Source organism: Pinus tabuliformis, chromosome 1_1 (assembly GCF_031772625.1).
Source record: "Pinus tabuliformis cultivar Carrire ecotype Pingquan chromosome 1_1, CPIR1, whole genome shotgun sequence".
NCBI classification, from domain to species: domain Eukaryota; kingdom Viridiplantae; phylum Streptophyta; class Pinopsida; order Pinales; family Pinaceae; genus Pinus; species Pinus tabuliformis.
The window spans coordinates 381,266,002-381,273,678 of NC_142297.1; the positions used below are offsets into that span (position 1 = coordinate 381,266,002).

The 7,677-nt window shown below is 36.7% G+C and overlaps 1 pseudogene; it reads right to left on the reverse strand.

Annotated features, from left to right (window-relative positions):
• Positions 1 to 2,901: 2,901 nt before the first annotated feature.
• LOC149213227 (polygalacturonate 4-alpha-galacturonosyltransferase-like) lies at positions 2,902 to 7,459 on the reverse strand (annotated as a pseudogene).
• Between the last annotated feature and the right edge of the window lie 218 nt (positions 7,460 to 7,677).

Below are 7,677 nucleotides of genomic sequence, written 5' to 3' on the forward strand. Positions count from 1 at the left end.
CTCAGAGCTGATGCATTTCATATAGCATCAAGCAATCAAGATTTTCTAAATGATGCTAATATAAATTCAATGGAGAGTTATTTATTTCAGCCATGAGCACAAAGACAGGGAGCACATATAATATAACTAAGGAGTAAGAATGATGATAACTCATACATCATAAGTTTATTATATCTTAGGAACTTATATTAGATGAGAGCCTAGCACATTGCCTTCATTGTCAAAAGAGAGATGTCCAGTGAAAATTAACCCTTGCTCGATGTGAGACTATTGCGGCATAGCTGCTATGGGAAAATGAAGGAATTGGTCATGGCAGTTAAACACTAAATTGAGCTAGTTTCAGTGTTGTCCAATTAGGGCTATTTCATTTTGTCATAGGAAAATATTGCAAGACATTTGAACATTACAAAGGCAACAATACAGGCATAGTCACTCTTTCTTTAGTTAATTCAAAGCTCATGGAGAATGATATCTAGGTGTTTTAGCCTATATTCGACCTCTTTTGTGCAGCAACCAAGAAAGTGAGAAAGCTCGAAGTCTGTAATCCAACGGGAGAAGAAAAAGCTCGAAGCTCGAAGTCTACAACACTTGAATAAACCGAAGTCTGTGACTAATCCGAATCTCAATCAAAAGCTATCTATTTGCAACAGGATCTGAATATCTGTGGTAAAGAGTCAAGGTTTTGTTGTAGTAGCCAAAGATTAGTAATAGAAGGCAAAGAGTTTGTAATTGGAAGTCATTGTCTTATAATAAGAGACTAAAGCTGCAATAAGGACATAAATTCAATAGCTTCTTCTGACTTTGACTAGGCAGAGACTCAACTATTGACCTTGAAATAAAGAGGAGGGTTGACTTGGAGGGACTCTTTGGTCTTGTGTTGGATATTTCATTTTGAATAAATTCAATAAGAGGAGGATTGTTGGGTTTTCTCCTATTGAGAGGTTTTGCCCAACCTTGAAAGCCTAAATCTTTGTGTCTCGTACTTCTTCGTGTTCTTGGAAGAACAATTTGTGTAATTAGTTGATGAAAGAGAAATATTAACTAAAAAAGAAAAGAATACTTATATAGGAGTTTACTTCCAACTATGAAGGAATACAATGAGGACATAAAATTTGTAAATCTTAAAATTGGCTAGGCCACTGCACCTCCAAAAACCTAACTCATTCAGCCATAAACTAGAAACCTTCGGTGGAACTCCAAAAACAAATGAATTAGAATGAATTATCAACTAGAATCAAGGGCATTTACACTTTACATTTGACAATCTATTGCAGTATGAATATTTAGGTCACAACAATTCATTTATATTGCATTGTGGTAAGAAAGGATGATCATATTTTATATATTTTGTCTAGTAAGGCCTGCACTTCATCATTGCCAGCTCTAACCAAGGTTTCATGTTCCCATTGTAATGAACAACATCGACATTGTCAATCTCTGAACAGTCCACGCTAGCATTATATCCTAAATCCAGCACATGCCAAGACTTGTCCAAAGGATGGGTCAAGCCATAAAACGTTCAATCTAGGGGGTAGTGTTCCAAGCTTCCACAACACTCTATCCTCATTCTGACACACAATAAAAGAAAAACTTAGAGATCGAACAAAGAAAAACCCATTAAGTTTTCTAGCTAATTACTTCATAATTACTTCAAATACTTTAAAGTAAGCATCATAGGAATTAACATAAATAAACCACACTATGCACTTACCGTGTTTTGCCACTTGCGATATATTCCAGTTATATCTTGTTTCTCCCATTCTTTGAGATCAAATACATTCATCCCATATGCCCAACCACAAGCATTAGGATCAAAGTGCCTGGCTATGTACAGATTGGAAAAATTAAGGTATTTGTCAAACCGGCGAAAACTTTCTCCACAAGTTTCCACTAAATCATTAACCTTTCCATGAAGATGTACTGACCACAAGTGCATCAAATCTTTCTACACCACAATATCATCATACAAGAAAAGGATCTTGTTCATTTTGGGATAAACTTTTGGAAGATAGAAACGAAGATGATTTAGCATGGATAAATATTTTGGATTTGTATATTTCAAATTGGAGGAACATGCTGAGAGTGTAGTCAAGTGATTTGCCTTGAAATAATACTCTTTCATAGCTGAGGATTCAAGTTGGCGAAGCATAGGGCAATAGGAGGAATTGATCCATTTAAAATCATCAACATTTTCTACATGTATCGCAGCTTTCCCTGGGGGATTAAGTAAAAACCACATTTTCATGGCCCCAAAATTTAACTTGTCTGTGATGAGATGAAATACATGTTTCTCTGATTCCTGCAAACACATGTAAATCACCTACAATGAGATCCAAATATTAAATGTAAAATGCAGCAAAATTGTTGGACTTCCAGACTTTAGAGTAATTTAAAATAATAACACTTCACCTTAGCATTCATGATAGTTGAATTCACAACCACAGATGCAACCAATACATTGTTAGAAAATAATGCATAGTGATAAAGAGTCGGATACTCCAACTTGTCCTTTTTAGGAAATTATCACTTTTCAAGAGGAAGAAAGTAATAATCTATGGTCAATCGCATGGACAGACAATGCAGGCCCTTGGGAACAGACTTTGTTGCCACCTGACTTAAAAATTTACTTTGCTTTTCCAAGGTCATTGCTTGATCGTCTGCAGACTGAAGCATGGCTTGCAACTTCTTTGTTACTATCGCATAGCCATAAAATTGTTCTCTAGTCTTGGATAGGACATGACCCATAGCCTTGATCTTCTTAGGTGCACTGAAACATTCATATCAATTACCAGTCATGAAAAAGAGAATGAAAAGCGGAAATATTGACACAAAGACTGCAACTTTAAAAGAAACAAAGGATATGAACACCAAATGCAAATGGAAGCACTTACTACTCTTGATTTAGAAGCAGCCAATGTGAAAATCCAAGGGTAGTGTTCCAAGCTTCCACAACACTCTATCCTCATTCTTACATACAATAAAAGAAAAACTTAGAAATCAAACAAAGAAAAACCCATTAAGTTTTCTAGCTAATTACTTCAGATTTACTTCAAATACTTTAAAGTAGGCATTACACGAATTAACATAAATAAACCACACTACACACTTACCATTTTCCACCACTTGTGATATATTCCAGTTATATCTTGTTTCTTCCATTCTTTGAGATCAAATACACTCATCCCATATGCCCAACCACAAGCATTAGGATTAAAGTGCCTGGATATGTGTGGATTGGAAAAATTAAGGTATTTGTCAAACCGACAAAAGCTTTGTCCACAAGTTTCCACTGAACCATTAACCTTTCCATGAAGATCTACTAACCACAACGGTGTCAAATCTTTCTGCTCCACAATATCATCATCCCAAAAAAGGATCTTGTCCAGTTTGGGATAAACTTGTGGAAGATAGAAATGAAGATGATTTAGCATGGATAAATATTTTGGATTTATATATTTCAAATTGGAGGAACGTGCTGAGAGTGTAGTCGAGTGATCTACCTTGAAATAATACTCTTTCATAGCTGCGGATTCAAGCTGGTCAAGCACAGGGCAATAGGAGGAATTGAGCCATTTAAAATCATGAACATTTTCTACATGTATTGGAGCTTTCCTTGGGGGATTAAGTAAAAACAACATTTTCGTGGCCCCAAAATTTTACTTGTCTGTGATGAGATGAAATACATGTTTCTAAGATTCCTGCAAACACAAGTAAATCACCTACAATGAGATCCAAATATTAAATTTAAAATGCAACAAAACTGTTGGACTTCCAAACTTTAGAGTATTTTAAATTCATAGCACTTCACCTTAGCATTCATGACAGTTGAATTCACAACCACAGATGCAGCCAATACATTGTTAGAAAATAATGCATAGTGATAAAGAGTTGGATCCTCCAACTTGTCCTTTTTACGAAATTTCGCTTTTCAAGCGAAAGCAAGTAATAATCCATGGTCAATCGCATGGACAGACAATGCAGGCCCTTGGGAACAGTCTTTGCTGCCAACTGACTTAAAAATGTACTTTGCTTTTTTGAGGTCCTTACTTGCTCATCTGCAGACAGAAGCATGGCTTACAACTTCTTTGTTACTGTCCCACAGTCATAAAATTGTTCTCTAGCCTTTGATAGGACATGACCCATAGCCTTGATCTTCCCAGGTGCACTGAAACATTCATATCAATTATCGGCCATGAAAAAGAGAATGAAAAGCAGAAAGATTGACACACAGACTGCAACTTTAAAAGAAACAAAGGATATGAACAGCAAATGCAAATGGAAGCACTTACTACGCTTGATTTAGAAGTAGCCAATGCGAAAACTATTACCTTTGAGGTAGATCAGAATCTACATTAGCCTCACCCAATGTACGCTGACATTCTTTAATACAAAGCATCAATTCATGGTATAAATCAAGATTATTCGTACCCTGGGAAATGCTTGAATATACCCTAGCCATCATCAGTTGGTCTCACATCAATCTAACAGTGGAATCAGAATTCTCGTTCTCATTCTCCCGCCTCCAAATGCTGTATTTTCCCAAGACAATAGAATCTACCTCCTTGGAATGTCTAATTGCTGTGTTTTCAAGCTCAACTCGTTTTTCTTCATCCTGTTGAATCAGCTCTATTGACCTTTTCTCGCTCCTCTTTTGTTCTCAATTGTTGTAAGCATTAAACAACTATAAATTAAAGCATACTATGCTAAAATCTAAGAAATATAAAATTTTTCTATTGGAGAAGTAACATTCAAAAAGGATTTTGGAAAATAATATAACAATTCCCTTTTCCATGAGAACAAAAAGTAGTGATCTAGTGTAGCAAAGAATTTTACCCTCCGTGAAACTTTTGTTGCACTTTCCTCAAGCTGCAAATGGTCTGCATTACAACAACCATTGTCCTGTGAGTTTGACTAGACATTTCCTTACACTAGGCTACAAACATCATAGATCAGTTAAGTAAGGAAAATCAAAACTTACCATCAAGAGAATTCTCTTTCATGTCTCGATGTTCACTTCTTGTGTCATCCTCTTGAAACCTCGTAAGAAGCTCTTCGTCATTGGAAGTTTTTTCTGCACCTCGTCATTCATTTTACCCCCCTCAGGATTTTCCTTGCCTTCTTCATTGAAGATCACACCATCTTGTTGCGAATGTAACTTTTCTAAGTTGTCTCCAGAAGTCATTTGCCTCTGCTTGAAGTACACCGTTAGAAATAGAGAAGCACCCCTACAAATGTCAGTTTTTACTTCCTGCTTAATACGGCCCTACCCAACTACATAGATCATCATCACATAGGTTTCCTTACATTTTTAATAGAGAAAATAATGAAAATATTCACCAATCATACCTTAGAATTAGCAATATCCCTTTCGTTTACTCAGAGGGCTTTCTAATACCCATGACGAAGATAAGTCATTCTGTCCAATAATATTTAAGTTTAGAGTTCCCAAGTCCTCTGTGATAGATGTTATGACATCAATCACCTGCCCAGTAAATAAAATTTATTTTCAATTCTCTGCTCAATAGGGGAGAAATCAAATTTAAGATATCCAAATGCAGCAGGTTTCTTATACTTGCCTCCCTTGGGAAGAGAGAGTCAATGCTCTCTGCTAAACTCTGCTTTCTCCAGTCATCTGCTTGTTCTAGTGAACCCCACAGATAAATAGATAAGAGTGATTTTAAACATATGACAGAGCTCCAGTATCCTTAATAATTCCTCTCTATTTCAATCCACTCAGGTCGATTAAATTTCAATTTAGGGACACTATTTATTTTCTGGGATTAGACTAACGTAAGTGCAAGTGCATTGCCCAGATCTTGAAAAAAAACAAAATGGCCATAGAAAAAAAGAATTGGTTTTCGAGATGTGGAAAGAGAACACCATTCTAACAGATCCATCTCCTAAGAAGTTGTACCCTGCTGTTTTAAATGACAAAAAATGCATAAAAGATCAAGTATAAAGACTTGATGGAGAAGAATATCTATAAAAATACTGAAACGCTAAAAAGGGGGTTGCTTTGCTATCATGCATATGCTAAGATTGAGATTTCATTACACATCAATAATAAAATGGTGTGTATAATATCTATCGTTCATTTTGGCCAATGTGCTCTGAACACTGTGGGAACAGTGTGAAAATGATATGTATAGCAGAAAGTAGCTGGTGAACAAGATTATTGTTGTGAATTGGGTCTAGGTTGGGTGGATCAGAACTGGTTTTAGCTTGACTGATGAGAAGTGGATTTAGCTTTATGGATGGAAAGTGGGTCTGGCTTGGATAATGAGTGGATGGGAAGAATGATTGTTACCCTTCCCACCCAGATTCAATTCCCACAAGATTCAATTCCCATGAGTAAGATGCTGAACTGAACTCTTAACAAATATATTTTTATAATACCCATCCAGCTTATGCAGAATCCAATGCACACTTAGTACCATCCTACTCAGAATGAGGAGTGCCCACCGAATTCACCGAGCAGTTGCCCAGTGAATTTACCAGTCATATGCATTTCCCTTTGTTAAAAAATGGAAAGAGCATTGTTATTTCTTGCTATCAAGATGAATGGTTTCATTATCTTTGGCAAGAGAAATTACCCTAGGGGCAGTTGGTAAAACCTTTTCTCTTGCATGAGAGAGGTACAAACTTTGAATCTTTCTTCTGGTAGGTATTGTATAGTGTTAATGCAGAGATGGAGTTCATAGCTTCACACAGATCAAATGAAAGAAAAACTATAAAGAAAACTCACAAAATGTCTAGAAAAATGCTAGAGGTGCTAAACTATTGACAATAAGTGAGGAAAGTAAGTTTGATAACATCTGCACCTTCAGATCCTGTGAAAAAGCTAAAAGGAAAATCAAATTCCAATGTAGGTCCATGGCGTTTTGGTTCAATGGTTAACTGGGGGTGGTGAAGGCAAATCAAATTTCGAAGTAGGTCCATGGGGTCTTGGTTCAATGGTTAACCGAGGGTGATGATAATTCCCCGCTAAGGTTCAAATGACATAAATACATTGTTCGATTGGTTCTCAATGAAAGGGATCTTTCTAAAATAGTATAATACGACTTCACTTCATTGTAATGGAGATCTTAGTTGAATGTTGTAAGAAGTCTACACTTCATTGTAATACTACCAGATTAAGAAAGGGCATGCTTGCCAGTAAAGATAAATTAAACGCTGACCCACCCCAGAAAAAGAGACATAAGCAACCTAACGAGGGAGGAGGGCAGGAAGAAGTTTACCAGCGATGGAGGAGGGAAGGAAGAAGCTTACCAGTTGTAGATGTAGATGTGGAGTGACAAAACCTAACTGCCAGAAAAACCAATGGCATGACCACAAAGATAACAAGGAATCCCACCACAGCTATTCGATGATGAAAACCCCGACCTCCCCATCCTCCATTTCTACCACGCCGGTAGCCCTGCCACCCTCCATTCCACACACCTCCTCTTTTCACAGGCATTTTTAGCTCTCAAACCTAACACCATGTCTCTCCTTCTCCTCCTCCTAAACAAATATCAAGGAATGCAACCCTTACTCAATCATAATCCTCTATATCAAACCCATATCATGGTTTGCATAAATATATGGAGTCAGCAACAACCAAAAAAACCCTTAGATCTCATATACACTTTAGAGCATTTGATAGAAAAATTTACCAAAGGCATTACGAAATGGATA